Source organism: Meleagris gallopavo, chromosome 16 (assembly GCF_905368555.1).
Source record: "Meleagris gallopavo chromosome 16, MGAL_WU_HG_1.1, whole genome shotgun sequence".
Classification (NCBI taxonomy): domain Eukaryota; kingdom Metazoa; phylum Chordata; class Aves; order Galliformes; family Phasianidae; genus Meleagris; species Meleagris gallopavo.
In genome coordinates this window covers 1358069-1381362 of record NC_139419.1, presented here as the reverse complement: position 1 = coordinate 1381362, position 23294 = coordinate 1358069, and the positions used below count along the sequence as shown (strand labels likewise).

General features: G+C 41.6%; 1 long non-coding RNA gene across 16 annotated transcripts in view; it reads right to left on the bottom strand.

Moving 5' to 3' along the window:
* LOC109370191 (uncharacterized) overlaps window positions 1-22901 on the bottom strand; it is a 206398-nt gene extending 183497 nt beyond the window's left edge. For 11 of the 16 annotated variants that reach the window (XR_014886891.1, XR_014886886.1, XR_014886883.1 and 8 more), the window contains exons 1-2: window positions 16140-16272; window positions 2452-2551 (exon numbers count right to left, since the gene is read on the bottom strand). This is a non-coding gene — a long non-coding RNA (uncharacterized LOC109370191). Of the gene's footprint in view, window positions 1-2451; window positions 2552-16139; window positions 16346-21194; window positions 21306-21467; window positions 22295-22715 lie in introns of those variants that run through there. The other 5 variants (XR_014886893.1, XR_014886887.1, XR_014886892.1 and 2 more) reach the window with 4 other exon arrangements.
* Between the last annotated feature and the right edge of the window lie 393 nt (window positions 22902-23294).

Genomic DNA, 23294 nt, shown 5'->3' with positions numbered 1-23294 from the left:
CCCCCACACCCATCCCACAGAGCATTCTAACAGCAGTCTGACAAAGGCAGATAGATAATATGGAAGTATATCCTCCCTTCTGGGCTGTCTAGAGCATCGCATTTTATAAAATAGGTGATAAAGGGCATTTTGAAGGACTGCAAAAAATTCTGTTGCTAGTTTTTTACCCTTGCCTTTCAGATGGCTTTGTAGGAGTAGGCAACTACTCCTGCACTGCTGCCACTACACTTCTTCAGATACAAAAGCTAGTTTGAAGGCAGCTTAGACAACATCTACACTATTTTAGCAGTATAACCTAAGACGCGGAAGACATTTTGAAATGATCTCCAGCCTTTCTCATACCAGGGCAGCTATTTATGAAGAGACCCTGAAATTAAATCAGTCCAAGGAACTCCTCACTCTAAAGGCTTCAGAAAAGGAAGTAGCAATAAATAATACATTTTCTCCTTTCAGTTAAAATGGTTGCTGTTACAGATAAAGCATCATCCCATACCCAAGAGAACTGCAGCACACCTGTCCTTGCTTTCTTTCTTTTACATCTACAGATATTCTTCCAATGTGAAGGAACAGATGTTCCTACAAGTATGTGATTTTCATGCAGATGATGAACCTCAAAAGGCAAAGAAATCTTCTGAAAAACACACCCAAAATAAAACCTGAAAGGAATCTATATTACCCTGCAAACACATTTGCTTTTAGGTACACAAAGCTTAAAGGCTGCTTAGAAGAGACCCACACTTCAAGTGGTCGGTCAGTCAGCTTCTTACACACAAGCACATGACTCCTTATCTGGGAGCAAACCATTTCCATTTGTGTTTTGATAAACTCTTCCAGCCTTTAACCACAATAAACAATAAGCACAGAAGTAACTGCAGTCATTTTTATTCTTTTAATCTGTAGACAGAAGAACCAACTCACAGTTTACCAAAATAAAATAAAAAAAAAATCAACATTTGTTTCAATGGAGTCAGATCTAGCTCAGATACCATACTTGGACAGCCAACTCCAAAATGAAGAGACAGAAAAATCGATACTTATCTTCAATTAGTTCCCCAAATGTCTCAAACATTAGTCTGTGGACAGAAAGTCCTAATATACTATGCAAAGTTCCTACTTTAAGCCCTTTTTTTCACTAATATATCAAACCACAGAGAACCACTGGTGCTCAAGGCACACAGACACTTGTCATTAGCTGCTCTGAGACCCAGAAAGGCTTAGCTCAAGAATCTGAAAAATCCTAGGTAGAGTTCTGCTGTTTACAACCAGTTTGTTCAGCTCCCTATTATATATCAAGAATAGGAAGGAACAAAACACAAATAGAAACATTGTCACTGGGGATTCAGAACACATCTACCCACCTCAGTGATTTGGAGGAGGATGAGCATGGCCAGTAGGAAAATCTAAACAAGGAAGCTCTCTCTCCACATGCATCATTTATAAATTGTGTTCCCACCAACGTGTCACTCTGCAGATTCTGTAGGGCCAGAGGTGTAAGCACCTCCTCAGAATAGATCCCCATCTCCCCGTGATGGTGAATTAAGCTCTTGAAGACCATCTTCCATCGTGAGTCTGGATGATAAATCCAGATCTGACCACTGCAATTAAGTGCTTCCCAAATAAGTAACAATAGCAAGGACCTGGTGAGATGCATCTCTGGCTTTTCTTTCTTTTGAGGATAAAAACTCTGCTGGAATGAAATCTTTCAAAACTTAGCATGAAATCCTGCCCCTAATGACTCAGTGGGATGCCACCAGCTTGCACTGGATCTGCCAGGATCTCATTTCCACTGCCTGACTCCAAGCATACTGAATGCAGTGGGAGCCCTCCTGCTCATTCCAGTGCATACAGCCTCAAGTCTCTAACAATTTGCTTTATATTAATTGACTTGTACATGTTTGAGTTCACCTCTGAGTGTTATACAGTAAATTGCAGAAATCATCTTCTTTAAGCAGATTTATCCAAGGCTATTTAAATAATGTCCTCTGATTTTTTTTGTTATTGCAAATACCAGAAAAGAAGAGGGCCTAATAATAGGCCTAATATTACTGTATTTGTGAACCATATTTGCTCTTCACTCCAACGTGAATAAGAATTCTTCAGTGTCTTTACTGAAGCAAAATGAGTCCTTATTCTTTAATTTTCACCTAAATCATTAAAACATAATAAACTAATTTTATTTGTTGGAACAAATTTCACAAAGGAGTTATTGTTTGGAATTTCCTTAGAATTTGAATATCTGATGTAGTTTAAAGTATTTCTGTAACCTATATCACTCTCTTGCTGTCTTCAGTGCAATCATTTTATAACCAAGACATCGAGTATTTGCTGACTATGCAAGCGTAATGCATTAAAGTTTCAATCCAGAAAATATTTAAGTGAATAACTTAAAGCATATTATTAATGTTGCAGCACATACAGGAGTTTGCATAGATAAGAACATTAGTTTCTTACCTATTTCTTTATCAGATGGGATCTTGCTGTAGACACTGATAGATGTCTCAAGAACACTGATGCCCACTTCTTACTCCCAGTGCTGGTTTCTGAGTGAAAACTGAAAAAAATTGAGATCATGGTTAGTCAAAAGCCTCACTAACAGGAGGAAAATGCAGAGTATTTTAATTTCACTTCAATCAATTATACGATTAAAAATGCAAAGCAGATAGTCTCATCAATTCAGTAATGAATAGCAAAATGGATGATAAGAGAGCATAGACACCAGTCTATTTTTCTATTACTCCAGCTTTTCTTTTTAAAGCTGATAGGACAGACCAACTGATTAAAATCCCTTTAATTTCCTCTTCTTTTAATGTCAATTAAACTTTTCTGACATGAAGGGAACATAGGGAATGGCACAAAGCAACAATGCAATACTAATTACCTAGCATGGGAACAAGATGATAATGATTAACTGTGATTTTTTTTTTATTATTACTATCTGGAATAAAAGGGGTTTGAATGAAGGAGGATTTTGACTGGCCTGCATGTATGCTTTATTGATACTGACTGAAGGAGTCCTGCCCAGCCACACTGCAGGGATGCTGTCACGGTGCTGCTGCACGATCCTGGCTTTTCACAAACACTTTTCACAAAAAACTCCTTCTGGTTGGGTGTGTGTCTGATCTGCATAATCGCTCCATAGCTAAGCAGAGCTCCATGCTCTGAGCAGCTCACAGCAACTTTTAATCCAAGGTCAGCAATTTGTTTTAATTATTGTAATTTTCTTTTCTTTCTTTCATCAGACATACATTGAGCACAGTTCTCTGCTGTCCAGCCAGAACTGCTACGCTTTCCCTGCTTCTCACAAAAAGAAAGTTTAAAACTCCTGAACAACTCTGGGTAAATACAGTTCAGCAAACGACCTTAGTCATCCAAAGGGTGCATCATTAAAGCAAGGAAGAACCTTCCTAGGCTTCCCTCTTATTCTTTCCCCTGAAACAGCTCTTAACAGAGGAAAGGATTTGAGCGATTGTTATTTCAGGAGCTCTGCTCCTATGAAACTCCCAGACCCTACACTCCCTCGACAGAACCTCTCCTCCCGCTGCACGAGGTGCACACTGCAGCACATGGATAGCATCTCATCGAACCTGCAACAGCACACCCACCTCACTGCTGCCAGGGCTCCCACCTGAGAGGCCACAGCAGAGGGGACCTAAATTGCAGGGAGCTAAATGCATGTCACAGCTCTACCACCTCCCACCTTGCAGAGACCCCAGCACAGCCAACGATGGGTGCTGTGAGAAGCGGCTTCTCCCTCGTGCTCCATGTAGAAATCAGCAGGGCTCCCACAGAACAACTCCATGCTTGGACAGACAGGAGAGCGTTTCCTCTCTTGGGAGTTTATTCAACCTAGGATGCACTTATTATTTCCTCAACAGGAAGGCCCTTTCCAGCTATCATCATTATAATGTATGTCTCTGTGGATACGTAGCTTTCTTTATAATAATTCACCCATGAAAAGGCAAGAAAGACAGCCAGGAGAAAAGCACTAAGCTCTCTTATTTTTGTTTCAGTCTCAGTGAATAGGAATTCACTTTGTGTTTTAGGAGCCATTAGCAGCCTAAAGACTGTAACAGCTCTTAAAAAATTGGCAACTTAAATCTGAGTTGCAATGACTTTACTGGTAAGGCTGAGGAAAGTTGGCCCTGCATGAGTACAGGTCCCTTCACAGTTAACCATGCAGCGTGCCCAGCACAAAACCAAAAAGGCCCAAACCTGCCACCTCGCCCACAGGGCAAGGCAGCCAAGCTGCCCAGCCCCTCACATTCCTCCAGTTGGCAGGGATCACTGCTGGACACAGATGTTGTTCCAGGCCTCCCCATGGCAGCAAATGCATGTCCAGTTAACACAGACAGCTTAGGCAGCCTAACGCCACCTTCTTTCTTTCTCTCAAGTCCAATGCCAGAGAAGAAACACACATGCATGAATTAAAACAGCCCGTAATCTACTTAAATTTGCACTGACTACCACAGAACCAAAGAACCAATCAGCCAATAAACCTGCTGGGAAAAGAAAACCATTTGACCATGAGAATCCATGTCCCCAGGTGCTGGCTTTTTAACATGCTGCCAGCATCATCCCTCCAACTCTATCCTTAGAATAAACTCTAAATTTCTAGATATGAGGGATAAGATCCAGTCCTTTCTCAAACCCTTATTAACTGAGTCCATCTTCTAATACATAAAATTACTCCCACTGCAGTTCTTCTAAGCAGACGCCACAGCAGGGGCACTTTGAAGTGGGAACCCCAAGAAAAACTAAAAGAGCGAGATGCAAAATCACAGTATTTGATGTGAGGCAATAGTTTCACATATGCTTCAAGTTGGCACAAGCTAGGACAGCCACCAGAGGAGACAATCCTGCCCTCCCCCCAGGTTCCAGCTGCTCATTTCCAGCCCCATCCCCATGCGTGCAGACAAGCAGCTGTGTGGCCCAGCAGGAAGCAGACTGGGGAACTTATCTGGATGAAAACAACAGAGTTCACTGAAGAGGACAGTTCTGAAATGGGAAAAAGCAACCATGGGCATAGGGAGAGTCGAACTGCTTCTCTTGGCAGTCACGTCTGCTTATACTGGCTCAAAGAGCATTTTAACTACCCTTAGGATTATTCAGGCAATTACTGGTATTGTTACAGAAATGTCAGCCCTTGGGAAAACCCCTCTTGCCCTGGCTGTTCCCCACTGAGCAGTGTACCAGCTATCCATGGAGAGCCTCGTGGAAAATGTAGGTTCTCGAGTGGTGCAGATCCTACGGTGCATTCAAGAACAGAAAGCAGTGACAAAAAGGAAGAACGACATCTTTAAAATTATGGTCAGTACAAAACTCTTAGCTGAAGGAGACAGATGAGCTCTGTTTCTACATGTATACATCGGGCCGGGTGTGCCAGATGCAGCTGGGTGGGCTGCAAAGCTCCGACTGTGGCACAAGAGCTAGAATTAACGTGGCAGTGACAGCCTCTGCTCAGCCTGTTTGCAAATTCATGTGATACAGCTACACGCCTCCATTGCAGTAAAGCAGAGGTCAGTGCAAATAAAAGACTGCCTTCAAACAAAAGCCTGAGCAGAGCTAATGAGAGCTTTGATCCTCTAATTGGATCCATGCAAACATGCTCCATCCAGGCTCAGAGGTCTGCCGTACACAAAGCAGTTGGGCTTTCACCACAGGCAACCACTACAGGAGCTGGGACTCCACCCAAGTAGCCATCAGGAAGCTCTGCTAAGGAACAGTAGTTCTCATCTTTATTGATATATTAAGCTTAGATTTTCAAACTGGACAGAGCAGGCAGGAATCAAAAACAGTTTCCCAACCCAAATGAAGAAGGGAATCCACACAAAAGAGAACACAGAACTGAAGCAAGGAGGCTGGACAAGGATGAAGGCTTGTGGTTTTGTTGTTGTGTTGATTTCCCATAATATTTTATTTATCTATTTAGCTAAATCAATATTAAATGTTACGGTTGCTAAACATGTCATCCAAACATCAAATTCAAATACTACCAGAAGTCAAGGTTCAACAGATTTCAGAGGACCCTATTTGGATGTGTCAAATTGAAACAACTTAGAAAGTAACTGTATTTGCACCTCTCTACCTTTGAATATGAGGAATAGCTTTCAAAAAAGAAATTTCAAGGCCAATTTCTGGGGCTGTATGCAAGTAAAAGGAGCACAGAGCAGCAGTGGGGATAACTGCAAAGAAGATACATGGGATAAGGAAAATGACTGAAGCACTGTGTGTAAATTTCAGGAGCACTGATGGTATCATGCCTATAAATGATTCTTTTGTCGTCACTGGCTTTCTTTAGTGCTACCTCAGACGTGCCTACAGTGCTTCAGAAAGCTGAATGACACGTCCTAACCAAGGCAAAACATGCCAGTTTGTTACTTTAGAAAACTCAGAGCATTATATTTACCTGCAAAGTGAACTGTTCAGCTAACTCAGTGCAGTTTATTTTTTAATTCATTCTGAGGAAGAACTGTTTGCTCATTCTCATTTCAGTTCAGTAAGATTTTTATTGTCAAAAAGTACTTTCTTGAATACGCAAACATACCTGGACATTTTATGTAGTACACTGCTACACTACTCCCACGAGCAGTGAAGGAAGATAACTTAGCACCTGGAAGACCTTACGTTTTGTTTTTGACAGATTTAAACCAGTGAGGACAACTCATATTGTTTCTAATTTGTCTGACAGTATTTTGTATATTGGGTTATATTTTGTATATTATATTGTGTATTGGCAGAGACCCAAAATAAACCTCAGGAAAGGGAAAGAAAAATGTAATAATGTAAATAAATGCAAATAAATAAGTGGAATGTGAAGACATCTGTCTGAAAAAAGACACAAAAAAAGCCCACTTCTGCAAACCATGACTTTGTTTGCATTTAAAGAAACAAAAAAAAAACCAAACCCAACAGTATTATTAGCCCTGTCTCAAGCAGAGAGATTGCAGCTTACAGATTGATGTCCAGCTTTTGATTTTGCCACAATTTCCTAGATTTGGAGATTAAATACCTATTTTGATGATCAGGACTGTAAGAAGAGTAGCAAAAAGACACGGACTTTCTCTTCTAATCCTCAGACCCAAATCCCAGACAGCCAGTAATGATGACAAATGAACGCTCTGGAATGTCTGTATAGCAACAGCCATAAAATGAGTTAGCAGTTTCATTCCAGTTTCTGGTTTAGAAGACTCCACATCATCAAAGCCATCCACTTATTGACACTAATTGGCATCTAGCTCAGCAGAGAATACGGAGATTGAAGAGGCCCCAGACTGAAAACAGTCCTCACCGTCCCGAGCTCATTTTATAGCTTCAGAACTAAGCCAGCATCGCCAGCACCACTGCCAGATGCACCTTGCTCTGGATAACTGAAGAGAATATAATTTTTCAGGTCGATCTTGTTCAGAATCCCTAGCTAGAGAAGGGAGAGGAAACAGAGGAGAAAAAGAGGTTTTTGAAATCAAAGTCACAGTTAAGGGCTTGCTAAGAGCCCACGTTTCTGTGCTCAACAGAAACTCTTTTGCCTCTTTGGTGGTTCTGCAGCAGCAATTAAGGATACAGCAGTTCTGAGCTGCATCAACAGCACTGCTAAAAAAGTAAAAACAAAAGACTGGACAAACAGAATACCAGACCAAAAAAAAAAAACCAAAACCAAAAACATTCTTTTAAGCTCAGTTAGAAATCCGAAGAACGTGTTTTACCAGGGAGCAAAAATAAACTAGAAGAAACGTTCCATTTTAGGCATATCAAAAGCATTTTGTCAATGTAGGGGAAGCCAGAAATGCCTCCCAGGAATGTGGCACAGGCCGTGGTTTACAGAGCACTATCTCCCAAACACAGCCTCTCATACAAGGCTGACGCACTCAGACTGCTGCAAGATAAAGCCTCTTCTGCGAGACCCCAGCAGTCTGAATAAATTGGGTTAGGAGCTAAACTCTGGAATCCAGAGAGGTATCTAATGAGCTGCTGGCTCACCAAAGGGATGAGCGGGGGAACATGAGAGAAACCAGTACAAACCAGCAGTTAAATGCCAAAACACCCCCCACAGAACTTTGAAACCATCTCTCCCTCATGAAAAGATCCATTTCCCACAGACACCCTGTAACAGCCCTAATACAATTGGATGTTATTGGCACCACAGTAATAGCACTCTACCTACAGCTGCTATCCGTCATTCCCAAAGGCCTAAAGCAGCTTCATTTATTACAGAATTTTCACAGAAATAAGAATAGATCCAAGCCTGCTGCAATCAATGGAAACACTTCCAAGAGCTCGAGAGGGCTTTGAACCAGGCTCATATTTCACAGCAAGTACAGCACTTTGCTTTATCACAGATTCACAAATACAGATTCTGGCTGGGTTATAAGATGTTCCTCCAGAACTTAAATTAAAAGACTCACTTAAATAAAAAGACAATGAAAACTCAGCAAATAAAAAGTCACCCTTTTACAGCGTGCCACCTAGCAGGAGAAACGAGCCCACGAGGAGCCCCAGCTGTACCCCTGTGCCCCTAGCGGGGCAGACTGTTCACACACTGCATGGGCAGGCAGTGCATGGGGCTGGGAGATGGGCTCATGTCAGACTTCGTATCGCAGGACTGGCAGCACCTCATGTGGTGTTAGACAGGAAAAATAGCTGGCTGTGTCTGCTTGAAAGGAGCATTACCAAACCCTGGTACACAGATCGAATACTTCGGTGTAAGAGCACTTCCTCCAGAACACAGGTTAACCATCAACTGATTTCTTTGCCACACCAAACACTGCTCCCTACAAAGCAACCTCCTGCCTTGCCTAAAGCTTTGGAGGGGACTGCGGAGAGCAACAATCTCTTTTTGGTCTTTTTCATGCCCTGCCAACACAAACCTGCGCTTGGGAAGTGGGATTTCCATCCTCCTTGGGTCTGCAGCACTGCAGTTATTTTCACTGCTTCTCTCAATCATGCAGATTCTTCTTTTTCTCCTTCTCACATTAAAGTATGCTAATCTTCCATCCCAAGAAACACAAGAACGAACATAACTCATGTTTCCAAAAAGAGGATGTTTTCAAAGTCAGCATCCTGATTACTGTTTTGGGCAGTATCTTTTGCATTTCATAACTACATAGGAAACAAGCTTCTGTTGGCACTAAATGACCTGTTTTCAATCACGCCAGTATAAAAAACTAAAGAGCACAATCTCTCATTAGTATGCAGACACATCCAATGCTTTTAAGAGAAAGATCCCTCTCAAATTGAATTACAGCAAGATGTTTACCTGAAACAAACACACTGAATAGTTCAGCTATCAATATCCCTGTACTTACCTAAGAAAAACAATCCCTTCCAACTTCAGTAATAAAGTCAAAGCCTCACTGTTCAATGACCTTACTTCTTTCTACTCAATACAATCAACATAATATTCTATGTGTGAGAATAATGTATTAGGGGAAGAATTCAATCCCATTAAGAGTAAAGCACTGCAGCTCCAAGTGACAGCAATCCTACAGTTTATGGGAAAGAATTCTGTGGGCAAGCACATTTCCTTCTCATTATTCAAAACCTACGATGGCACTTCCTTGTACATTCTATATGCATACATATACAGCACAGTGTAGTAGTGTAGTGTAATCACCTCAGCCAAAATGAAGAAAAAGCTCCAAGAAAGGAAAGGAAATGCTTTGATCCACACTAAGTAGTTCCACAGCTCCAGCACCCAACCTGTAACCATTACCCACACAGCCTTCTGAAAGAGCACGTGCTTTCTTTCCATTGCCAGTTGCATTACAAATCAAGTCAGCTTGACTGTGGAAATATTTCTTTGATGGCATTATATGATAACGAACACCAGCCAACACTGTTTATTGGGTGAGAAGAATAGACCAGCTCTGTGGGGAAGGACACAGTATTGCCCAGTGCCTTTGTGCCACACAGAATAGGGGCCAGTTGGGGCTGACTGAAATGTACCTAGAAAATAAAACTTGATTAACACAGTATCTTTTCCTCTCAAATGTCTTCAATCACTTGCAACATCAGGGCAGAACTGCATGCTAAAGGCATCTATAAAATCAAATGTATTGGAACTGATAAACCCTAATCAAGAGGTACGACTGGAAGTTGTGTGGGGCTGTGCGAATTGCTCTATAAAGAACCTCCTGTAAGAGGCATGTCTTGGTTCTCCCTATCCTACTGCAGGGCTGCAGGCATCCAAAGACCACCAAGGACTTTAAGACCTCTGGTTTATGCACACCACCTGTTGTATTTCTACAGCAAACTTTATTTCTAAGAGCAGATAAGCTTTCTGCATTGGATTGGAATGCCTTTGTGCCTCCTAGAACATGAATGCATGATGGAAAGCAAAGAGCTAGATGGAACAAGTAAGCAGGTGGAGAACTACAGGGATCTCACCTCTTCTTCAGCCTAGAAATAAATTCTATCACAGACAGACTTTTATAGTTCTCTGCTGACCACTGGGTTATCTTCCTCCAAGAATAAGAGTCCTACAAAAACATGAGCAGCAGACAGATAGTTTGTCCACATAGGTTCTTATCTCCACATAGAAGAATTTCCCCAACACAGACTAAGGGTCATGTTCAACATTCATTCTCATCAGTGAAACACCATTGATTTTGAGTAAGTGGAAAAATTTGTTCATCTAACAACTTCACAGCCCAGATCAAGGCAGCTATAGATAGTTTTCCTGGGTATCTGATTTACAGTAGGCACCATCTGATCTTAATTAAGAGTCGATCTGTTAGCTCTCCTTGCCTTGGTTTGACATGTGCACCATATGGTTCATTTTCCAACTGGGAAACCTGCTTTACAGACCAACAGCAGTTCTCCCAGGTGAAATACTGTGCTTACAATTCTATGACATGGCACAGCTAAATTACTTACTGATCAAAGGCTGAATACGGAGAAAGCTTTCCATCTATTTTCAGGTATACACAGACTATTTTTTATCAATTTCACACTGTCTTTCCTCAGATAGCATTTGACTCTGATAGCCTGCTCAAGAACACTGATAAACAGAGAGAGGATAAGAAGTTTTCCCATCCCCTTCGCTTCTGAACACCAGACATAGGTAAACAAGCCCAGGATTGAATCAAGTTTGGAAAGCCACTGCATTGCCAAGTGCTCATTGCTGACTGCATGAAAGCAGGCTAATGAAATAGCCCCACCATTTTTCTTGCTCACACAAAGCACAGTGCTCACAGTCTCAGCACCCATACCTAGTCTCTCACTATCAACACAAGACAGCTCATCTCTTTGGAAGGGCAGCCTGCAACATTTACCTTGACTACCTACCCCTGTTCATTGACTACACAGTACTGAAATTAAATGGCTGAAGTTAAATCAGTACCCGCTTTTCTTTCTGTTGCTTACCTAATAAATGACGTGAGAGCACTTTTAGTAATGTTTCGTTAACAACAGTACTGATTTAAAGCAACAAATGACACTCCCAGAGATCAAAAACACTGAAGTAGTTTTGGAGCAATTTACAAAGCCACGCCAAAGAGGAACCCAGCCAGGTTTGTTTGCTCAAAATGCTAATACTTCTCATTTCAAACGTTTTCAAAAATGACAAAACTCTCTTCCCCTCACCAATTAAGAAATGTTTGTGTATACATAAATATATAAAAAATTAAACTTTTTAATATATTTTACATGGTGAATTCTACATATTGAAGGCGAAACTGCTTTGAAAATAACTGCTGGGTACTACTACCACAACTCCTGCACTAGAAATACTCATTCTGGGTCAGACAGGATACAAGTTCTGTCCTCATTTCTGTGCTAAGAGAGTGGCTGAGACCGCTAATGAGCAAATAATTTACTGTAAGGATGTTTATTTCCAGAAATTGCATGGAAACAATAAAACACTGAATTCAAGCTAATGAGCACTTGTCAGAATACAATAATTATGGCCACTTCCATAAGTATTACTATTTGACATGAGCAAGGGCAGCAGGATCTCTCTCCAAAGCACTCATCCCTTCACAAATAGTGAAACGTTCAAACTGGGGTGAATTTGTCAGGCTAAAAAGGATTAAAACTGCTGCTCCTGACTACTACCCAGCTTTCTGTATATTTAAGGAGTTTCTACATAGGTGACAAATAAATATCACACACCCTTCTTCCCAGCCTAGCACGATGGCAGAGGAATTGCAGCAGCATTAACCAGACAAACTGTATTGCTTTGCATTAACGAGGGGCTTTGTGTTCAAGTGACAAGCCGTGCTCAGTGACATTTGTGGTCATGGTCTCTGGCACCGAACTGAGCTCTGAAGAAATCAGCTCAGTGGTATCATTTGGAAGAGGGTAAGTTGCACAGAGAATGAAGACACAAATTACCTCTGAAAAGCTTTTATCAGTAATTACCTGTCTATACCTGCAAAGCTGCAGAAAAGTTGACCAAGAGCAGCAGAAACTCTTTCCCTGGTTGCATCAAATGAAGAGACACCAGGACGTCTCATCCATAAACCAGGGTGTTATGGGATGTGTAAATGGAGTATCGACAGAGAAGAAAAAATATTCTGTGTTTCACACAAACTTCCTGCTCTGCGTGTAGTCCCACTACATGTGATTTTCTAACCATCTCTCAGTGATACTCCTTAATTTCACAGCACAGTAATGAAATACACTCAAAACCAGTCAGAAATCTGCAAGGCAAATAGACCGTGTATGGCACATGGGGAGAAGGGAATCAGCTCAGCTCTCACAGTTCCAACAGAAACTCATGCATTTCCAAGTGCTCTGCCACTGCCAGGCTGCAGCATGGCGAGGATTTCAAGTTAAATCATTGTATAATATGATGGTAATGAGTTTCTCAGCAATCATTATGTCTCTGTCAGATGGTAATAAAATGGAGTATTTGTCTCTGTTCTTGGTGTGCTCAGAGAATATGCAGATATGCCAGTCCTCATTATGTCTTGATAGAAACAAAACCCATTAGCACAGGTGCTATACGTTCTAATGAGGGAGACATGTAGAAACTGATCTGGGTCAATTATAATGAAATGGTTACACCTAGCTGAAACTGATAAAAATCTAATTATGCCCATATCAACTGACTGTTTCTTAGCTGCATAGTGTTGATCCGCTCATTGTAGAAGTGCATAATGGGCTTTCACATGGACGACTGAAGGTAATTGCTGGGTAAGGAATGTTGTTTGGATAGTAGGTGCTGTTTTTCAACTGTATATCAATATGTAATGGATGACTATTCCTCTGGGAGAAAAAACATTTTTAAAGTGTTTTGTTTCTTACCGTGAAAAAGAAGAAATTTCCAGTAACAAGAGAAATCATATTGTGCTGAAAAATGACAATGGAAAAGGTCTGCAACTTTATACAGGAACCTTGAAGTCAAGTCATAACTAAAACCATAATCACCCCTTTTAGGATCACATCAGAGATACCCAGACATCAGTGTATTATTCCTTGAAATGTTACTGCATATAATTTAGCAAGAGGCCCTGCTTGGCCCATTGCTTCCAGCTATTCTGCCACACCAAGCTTATCCAGGGCTTGTGCATCCCAACCCACATCCAGGGCAGAGTGGATGGTCATCAGCTGTTACTACAAAAAGGGAAAGGCACTTGCCCCAAGCAGGGTAGACACATGACACCAGCACCTAAGCTCGCACGGTATCAACCTGCTCATGCAACTCACTTCATGGCCAAGAACCCCAAGATCAGCCTTTTAGGGAAGAGGCTCAGCCTGCCCACAGCAGACATTGCTCTTACTAGCACAAGGTCCTCCTGGCTATATTTCCATGGCTTCGTCCTGGCAGGCCCTGCAATCTGCTGTCCTGCTTATGGCTCCATGTCTGCAAGCTAAGCAAAGGTCTGCTTGATGTCAGCCTCCATGAGCAGTAATCAGAATACATTTGTATGAATAGGCCACGTGGAAGGGTGAAATAACTGCCTATTTTTTTTTCTTCTTCTTTTATGATCTACATCCTGAAAGGAAATACAAGCTCTGCTACAAAACTGCTCTAAACAACCTCCAGATGAAATACCTGACTGGCCCAAACTGCCGCCGACATCAGTGCACGCTTTGAATGAGCACAAGGAATGAGAACCTGATGGCTCTAAGCTTAAAACGTATTCACATATGGCTGTCCCCTTTCTTTCTTACCCACTGAAAGCAATGGAACTGCTTCCTTGTTATACACGTGCATAAGCATTTTTCCAGATCACAGACTCAAAGCACAATATAAAAATAGTTGTGGAGCCTCGTATCTTTGACAGTTGCTATACTAGATGGATCACAGAAATCTTTACTCAGTTATCCATACATGTACTTCCTTTACCTCCTTTAATCCTTCTTTGCCTGAAGTTAAATTGCTTCAGATTCGATTTTCAGTTCTTTTACCCGCCGTGCTCAGAGTTACAACGTTAAAATAATATTTAGTCCTTCCATTCAAAGTCCAAACCCATGCCGGATATAAACAGCACTAGCTTTGCTTCTGCCATTTATATAGCATCTGAGTAAGCTCAGCCTTCTGTCTCTCTGCCGTTCAACCCCCCAGAACTGCCAGAAAGAGATAAATTCGGTTTTTGGCACAGACAGCCAAATTCCTGCCATGAGCTGAACATGAAAATATTTACTGTTACAGACTTTGTTTCTTATAGCAATGAGTTACAGGTGGAACATAAAAGTCAGGCTACGTTTGCTGCTTGTACATTTTCTAAAATTAACAGGAGAATCGGTAGATGTTCTACTGCCTACGACATCAGCCTTCAATGGGCAGCCAGCTCCTCGCGTGTCACTGGCAAGATAAGGATCATGACATAAAACCTGACGGCCTCTGCAGAACCGGAGCTCTGTGCTGAAGGTTAGCTCAACACTGCAAAGCAAATCATCTCCAGATTCCAACAATCAGTAAATAGCTTTACAGTCTCACTCAATACTTCAGCCAACCCATACTTATACTACAAAACGCTCGTCTGGATGTTTTGTTTTTGTGGGTTTTTGTTTTGTTTTGTTTTTTTTACTGTTATCATTTATTTTAAAAGAGCTTATTTAGAAGTTATCAAGAATCCATACACACTTATTCACCGGTGTAATTGCCTGGAAACTTTTCAGCCTTTCTGGTGCGACATTTCTCACCTTGAAAGGGACATTTGCATTGAGAGTTGAAAACAATTTCAGAACTCAAGGCTGAGAACACCTAGGATTGCTATTACTCATCTTTACCGAGCACTGACAGTTTCAAACCCCCAAGTACTAAGATAGCTGTGCAATTTGCAAAGGGAGTCAGCTATTGTGAGACACCATTGTTCTCATGTGCTGGCACTTTCAAATCATTAGTCCACAGGAATCCATACACATCTGTGAACAGGTATGATTTATAGCTTGTAGGATGAAAAAATCTGACTTAAGATATTACATTTTAAGCAGAATGCTGTACTTGGGATTTCTGAGCAAAATCCATCACCGCTTTGCTGTTTATATTGGGATGGTGCAGAAAAGCAGTGCATAAAAGCTACACTGTGGTGGGCACTGTGTAAGTGCAGGAAAAGACAAGAAAGGTCTTTCTTCACAAATAGCTGAAGTTCTACACAAATATCAGCGTGACATATTGCAAGGAACTGATAATGCAACAAAGTATTATTAATGATCGTATCAAAAATACAATTAGATCCACAATCTCTTAATCTTCTTTAGAGAAAAATAAATGGAAATTCTTTAGTTTAACACATTTCAAAAAAAGGGAAAAACAATTTGGAACTCAAATAAGCTTCCTGTGACCATCAGGGCTGGATCCACATTTGATCAGAGAAAATGTCTTCTAAATGCTGGAAAAGGACAACAGGCTTGTGTGCAAAACCAAGCAAGTAAGAAATCATGCACAGCCAATAGACAATAAAACACATTATGAGAGATCCAACAGCCTTTTTAATAAGACAGACTAAAACTAATTAATAAGCAGAAGACATCAGAACTGCACCACTATACTTAATAAGGGGTAATTAATAAGCAGAAGTTCTCAAGGAGTCACACTGCCAGCATAAAACACAGATGTCAAAAGATAATTTTGGAGGATAAACAAAACTCAGCACTCTCTAAATCCTGCTAATATTTACTCAGGAGATGTTCAAAGCCCTACCCCATTTAATCTCAATTAATTTAATTATATTATTATAATCCATGCAATTTACCTTCTCCTTCACTTTTAAACTACCAGTGCCATCCCAACCATTTTCAAAGGCCCAATTCTGTAAAGCAACTGGTGGTAGGCAATTCTGCTAGAGGAAATTCAGACAACATTACCATTGAGAACTGATAGCAGGCATTAAGAAGCTTACAGCAGATCAGCACAGTTTGTCTCATCTCTTTTCATTTTGCATATGTGCCCCACACAAACAACCCACACTGCTGGATCACAACCAACGAACTGAACACGACTTTGTCCACTTAACACTGCACTCGGTGCGTGCAAGGACTCGCTGTGCTCCAGATTCATTTTTCCTATCAATTTGCCTTTGCTAAATGAATCTAAGTTGGGAAGTGTTGTTTGATTACAGCAAGTCTGCTATCTTCAATTTTAACTTGGCAGTGATCTCCTCTCCTATCGTAGCAGTAGGATCACAGCACAAAGACACGTTTCATTGGGCAGCCTCAAGGCAACGCAGACCCAAAGCACGATGCAGCTCGGAGACACGTAGGAACAACCTGGGTCTCCTTAAAATATCAGCAGCAAAGAGAGATCATAAATTGCTTAGCGAGGAAAAAAATGACTTTTCTATATGTAGTTTTCAAAACAAACAAACAAAAATACTATTTGGAATTAGGCTGATATGAAATTGGGTGAATGTGAAACAGAAAACACCTCACTGCACTCCACATAAGAACTGCAATTCACTTTGTTCCTGTTTCAATTATAAAAAAAAAAATAATTAGATTTTTACTGTTTTTAAAGCTTGTAAATAAGGAATATTTCAAAATCAAGTCTTTTTGAACAAAAACAAGTCAAAATACATTTTACTTGGAAATGGTTAAAATGTACATCTATTTCACTGCCTTCTGAGTGCAAAATCATTGTATAAAACTTAAATGAGTTAGAAGTATTGATGTCAGTGACTATTCTGCATCAGTTTCTGCTGATGTTTTGACCCATGTTTATCTAGCGCAATAGAAGATGATCCTCAAATACTTCAGCATGTAGCAGGGAACGGGTGAACTCTTAATTTCTCACAGGACACGCTGGTGGTACCACACCACACCAAGTCCCACCACGGACAAGGACTGAAACAAACAGAAACACAACCCTGAACTTGTAAGTTCAGACTCCAAAGAGCAGAGCTTCAGAGAAATGCTGTATGACCCTACGTCAACAACCAAACTCTTCTGGAAGGATACTTAGCATACTCACGAGTCCAGTGATAAGAAATTGAGGCGTGGTGTATTGTGCTAGTGACAGTGCCCTTATTCAAGAATCAGGCTGTCTAGAGGGCAGGAAGAGAGGAGAGGACTTACCTTGTCAAACTTCAGCTGACAGATTTATCCTACGCAAAGCAGCGGGAGAAAAAACATTCCCCTGAGCTGGTGTAATCAAAGTGATTGTGTCACACACCAAAAACATTTGTTTTACTTGCCACGTGGATTAAAGGATTACATTGTATAGGAATGCTTCGGCCAACGTTTTGTGCTGCTGCTAGTATTCAGCTGCCCTTAATCTGACACGGTGTATTGATAAGATCATTTTTCCATTATGGAATATTTGTTTGTTTCTGATGTATACAGAATTAAAGCAACAAAAATGAGATCCCCAGATCCTTTTCTTCAAGAAGGTCAATTCCTCAGCCAGATGTTTAACAGGCCCAGTAGGAAGGGTTTCCTATTGAACATATGTGTTACGGGACACTTCCTCAAACAGGCACACAGTTCACAGAGCTGACACCAAAAATAAACACAAATCCACGACTGACCCTTGTTTTTGCAGCCAGTTACAGAAGATGAAGCAGTTTTCACCTCAGATCTATTGTTTCAGGCACTCTGCAAATGCAGGCAGACATCACTGCATTGGGTTATATCCATCACACTGCAACAGTCCTCTAAGACAACACAGATGAAAGTTCCCTTTCTTTTTCCTCTTCTTTTCTCACTAAGTTCCCAGTTCTCTACAGCTTTTGCTCCAGGAAATGACTTTGTATTAGCAAACACGGTAAGCTAATTTAGTATTACAGCCTAACGGTCACAAATGAGGAAAGTAAATGAATAATTGTCCCTATCACTCTTTAATTAATCATTTTGCAGGGCATGCATTGGCGCGTTACTGTTGTTGTTTAGGATTATTATGCCTTTAAGGTTTATACTGTATCTCAAGCTTCCACTCTTTTGTTATTAAATGCAAAAAAGCAAGTGGAATAATAATTATGCTCTTTCTGTTCATACATATCCACCCACTGGCGTGCTGCTTCTTGACTGAAGTGATATTTGATTCATGAACAGCTGCCTATTAAAGGTGGTGAGGACAGATACGGTAATTCCTAAAAGCAATCACGAAATAATATTTCAGCTACAGCACTGATGTCAGGTCCATTTGTGCATCTCTGTCACTGATTCACAGTCTGTAATCTACAGCTTCAACTGACAGCATTTATTCCTGATTCTTATGAACAATACCAGGAGCATCCAGGTGAACCGCAGCGCTCTGAAAGTGCACTTCCTACCACTGATTCAGTCAGAACAGGAAGGTAACTGTTAACCAAATATACACCATATTATAGCATAGAAGCATTTGAGAAACATGTATTTCTAGTATATAACATACAAGGAATCCGAAACTAAGATAATTAATTTGTGTGTTTGCACTGTTATCCACTCTTAGGACACGTGTAATGCTTCAGAAGAGCTAAAATGACACGTATAAACTAAATGGGAAAAATTCTGCTGAAGGTAAAACGGGCAGCATTTGTCTTCTGTTGGCCAGCTCCTGGGTGAGGAAGCTAAGCAGAACAGAACAGCAATACATCACCTCCACAGCAAGAACACCCAACGACGTGAGGCTGCAGGTCTCACGTTGTACTGAGCACAGTGCAACATCTTCCCTTTACAGAAAAGGCAAAAGCAGAAGAAGGTGGAGTAACCTGGCCAACACACCCAAGTGATTCAATGGCAGAATCTGAAACGGAAGTCTGACCTCGACATCTTCCATTCTGTGCCCAAAGTAAAGGACACCAGGGTTTCCTCATGATCCTACACCTAAGTGTTTTAAACTAAGTTACAATTCATTCAGCTGCATTACACTCAGAATGGTCTGCATTCAATTTTGCAGTTCTTTGTTTAACCTACACTTAATCTTCCATCAATAAAAGGGAGAATTTTAAGGTTGAGACCTGACAAAATTATTTCATTCTTTAGCAAACTCATTGCCTTGACTAAAAGGCAGTGTTTCTCTCACTTTTAAATGTCAATTGACTGTAATAATCTTCATTGCAAAGGCAATCTATCCGAGTTTAATCTAATTGGAAACTGGAACAAAGGGTTATGCCATTAAGCTGTATGTAAGGCGCTGTCAACAAAAACACTGAAGTCTATGTTTCCCTTTTTTTCCCCAAAGAGAACAGGGCTGAAAATTGGTGCAAACCTTCTGTATCATCAGTTATCACACTGCAATAAATACCAAGAGCTACACATATAGCACTTGATCAAGTATTCACGCCTTACTCAGCAACAGCCTAAAACTTTACAAAGAGATTCTAGAATAAAACTTTCCATTAAAAACTGGGTTTTCAGGCATTAATGTGAATTCCATCAACCCCACTGAAGTGCAACTACTGTATCAATCTACAAACGTATTTTCATAAAGAAGGCAAATCATCCAGTGGAAAAAACAGTTATGACAGCTGAGATCTCATTCTGAGCAGAATGTGCAACACACGGAACTGAGCGCCACCGAACACAAACATTAATAAAGTAAAGCAAAACAGCATTTTAAGGACATGGCTCAGGTCACAGAAGAGAAGAGATGAATCACATAGCACATGACTTTAAAAAATAGGTCAGAATGAAAGTTAAACTGGACCTTTTAGATAGCTTTCTGTGGGTGAGTAATAGCCTACGTGTGAGCTAAGCACAGAAATTTGTTTCTGCGCCAAACCTGCCTTCAGCCTCACATCTGTCACAAAAAGAACAAAACGACGACCGAGTTTTCAACAGTCACCTTGTTCACCATCTCCTAGGTTAGAAGAGAGTCAAAGCAGAACCAAACAAGTCATCGTGTCAACCCAAACTAGCGTTCCTTCTCTTGCACAGCTGTGAAAGGTTCAGGAGCACTGAGCTTTTGTCCAAAGTCACCATAATAAAAGCAAACAGCAGATGGTCAGAATAGGGGTTCCCATTTTTCATGATCTTAGGCCTGTTTCCAGACTACAATCAATCACAATTCATATTATGACCAAATCACTCTGATCTTCTGCAGAAAGAGCTGAACAGTGAAAGCTCTGGAAGACAACACGAGCCTGCATGGCAGCCCTTGTGCTATGCTGTCTTTAAATCACAGGTTAAGGATCAAATTATTGCCCCATTGCAATGAAGGACTTCTCACAAGCAGTACATAACATCCTGAAGGTTGTATCAGTAACTACATCCAGCAATTAAGTCTACACCTCCACAGCAGGGTTGATTTAAGTTAACTATCATCAGATCAACTCCTCTAACAGTTACCTAGTTCATTTGAATGCCAAGTTATTCTGAGGTACAGCAGTAGGACTGCGTGTGACTGAAACTCCACAACAACTGACATCCTGGAGTTAGCTAGCTTGAACTGAAAGTGCATCCACCACATGGAAATATGGTTTCTTAGAGGAGACAGCCAATACCCTAATTCAAGCTAAGAGAGCACTAAAGATATGCTATTTGCATAAACAGGTAAATCCTCTGCCAAAGTACCACTCACGCATTTCTCAGCCCTCTAGCACCACATCCTACATATCTGTGCTTACCTATACATTCAGCCACTACTAGTTCTTGCCAGCAGAAGGGGGAAGGAGTCAGGAAGGGGCTATGGAAGACCGCAGGGTTTTGCAGACCAAGGTCTAAAAACCCATTTAATTCCAATAAAGCTCTGGCTGGGCTGCCCAAACTGCAGTACCTTAACAAGACAGATATACAAAATGTTTTAACTGAAAGCAATACTTCCTATCTATGAACTAAAAAGCAAATGTGTTTTATATTCACCTCTCTAATCAAAATCATTTTTTTCCACTTACTTCATATTGCATAGCACATGTCACCAGCACAGCTGGATAAGGAAACCCAAGTTTTGACCCGCAGTTCTCTGCAGCTCATGACAGTGCAAGTGGTCCTCTCACATACTGAAGCTTTAAAGAGGAGAAAAAAAAAAAAAAAAAGCAACAAATAAATAAGAGCATAGAGCTCTAATATGCATGAGAGCATATTACTCTATTGTGTGAGAAAAAAACTTTAAAATAGCACATGCACTTAGTTTACAGAAGTTTAATAAGACATCTTTCTAGATGTACCTCTGTTCGTGATAACTGTTGCCTCTCTTATTGCAGAAGGGAATGGAGATGACCATTGCAACATGAAACAAAACTTCAGTGACGCCACCAGACCTCGTTAAAAGTTCTGCACCACGTGCACTGGTTAAGCAGCACCGACCCACTCTAAAGCAGCTTATGAATTGCTGCGCTGATGAGAACTCCAGTTGAATAAGCAAAATAGATTCCTTAGTGCCACTTACAAATGGCAGCAAGGAGCGGAGAGACAGTAATTAATGTATATCAGGAGAAACAAAGAGCTTGCACAAGTCTCTGCCCTCGCCCGGACAACAGACTGAGGCTCTGCAGTACAGCCGGCGCAGGGATGGCTCACCGAGGCTGGGCTGCAGCACTTGACTGATTAAGGTACAGTTCTGATAGACCAGGTCTGGATAAATATCCTGCCCTAAACAACAAAATGAGGCTGAAGGCGGAAAGTGGGGCCGGCCATTAGCACCTGGGCACAAGGGATTGAAAAGCCTCAGCAAAACCACTTCTAAACATAATAAAGGTCTCTTCCACGTCCAGAAGCACAGAACCGGATGGATTGGAGAAGGGCTTTTATCGGCACTTGGTTCTGACAGGTAACTGTTCAGGACAGCTCGAGGAATCCAACTAAGCAGCAAATGAGGGATTTGCACAGCGCTAAAGGTGCTCACAACAAAACAGCCTCAGCCCAGAACGGCTCATAAATCCAAGAGACTGCGTTGCCAAAACGCGGAGAGCGGAAGAACCATCTCCGCCAGGCACGGCTCGTCCTCGGGAAAAGCAGACCCAACGGCAACCCTTCCATCTTACCCCCCTCCACAGCTCCGCCCCTCACGGCCGCCTCGCGCCGCCCCCCCTCAGCCGCCCCGTGCCGCTCGAGCTCCCGCTCAGCCCCCGCGCCGCCCCCCGCTGAGCGGCGCTGCGGTGCGCTGAGAGGAGGAGCTGTGCGCGGGCAACGGCCGCCCTGCCGGCGGAAGGTGGAGAGCAGAGGGGGGGGGAAGGTGTGGTTGAAAAAAAAACAAAACAAAACACGGCCTCCCCTGCGATGCAAATGTCAAGCGAATGGAAAGGCCGCAGCCAAGATACAAAACACTACGGTAGCAATTTCACAGGCTGTTTTTTCTTTTCTGGATTTCACCGCCTCCTTCGAACAAAACTTGGTTTGCCAAGTGCCGCCGGGTGGCTGCGGAGCCCCGGCACAGCTGATGAGCGGTGGGAAATGGCACAGAGCCGCAGCAATACCTTCACACGCGCTCCCTCCAGCCTCTCCTGTGGAGCGCGCCCACACGGAGCTGATTAAAAGCTACTGCAAGTGTGAATTCTTCTCCCTGAATAGGTTCCTACCCCACAAAAGAACACTTCATCCATCCGATCTGAATCGGATCGGAGCCTCAAAAGCGACTCTATTCTACTGCCATTATGAAACACAGCTTTCATTGTTTGCTGCTTTGAGTCATCTCTAGCTAATTTCCCTCCTCCTATCTGACAATTCACGGACAGCCCAATTACAGGAGAGGAAACGACACACCAGTTTCAGAGGGTGGACTCAAACACTCAATTAACGTTAAATGATTCTGCTTTGGAGCGTAATTTACTGAAGCAAAAGAATTCTGACAATCTTTTTCAAGAGCAGACAGTAAATGGTTAAATTGTGTAAGCACCATCGGAGACAAGTTACAAAAAAGAGACCGAAAAACACCATATAATCTGAGAAAATCATTAACTATTTACTCACCACTTAAAATCCCCAATTCACGTTTTTGTCTACAGTATTTCACGCTAAAGCTGCTTCTCAGTTAGCAATACCCCAGTTACCACAGG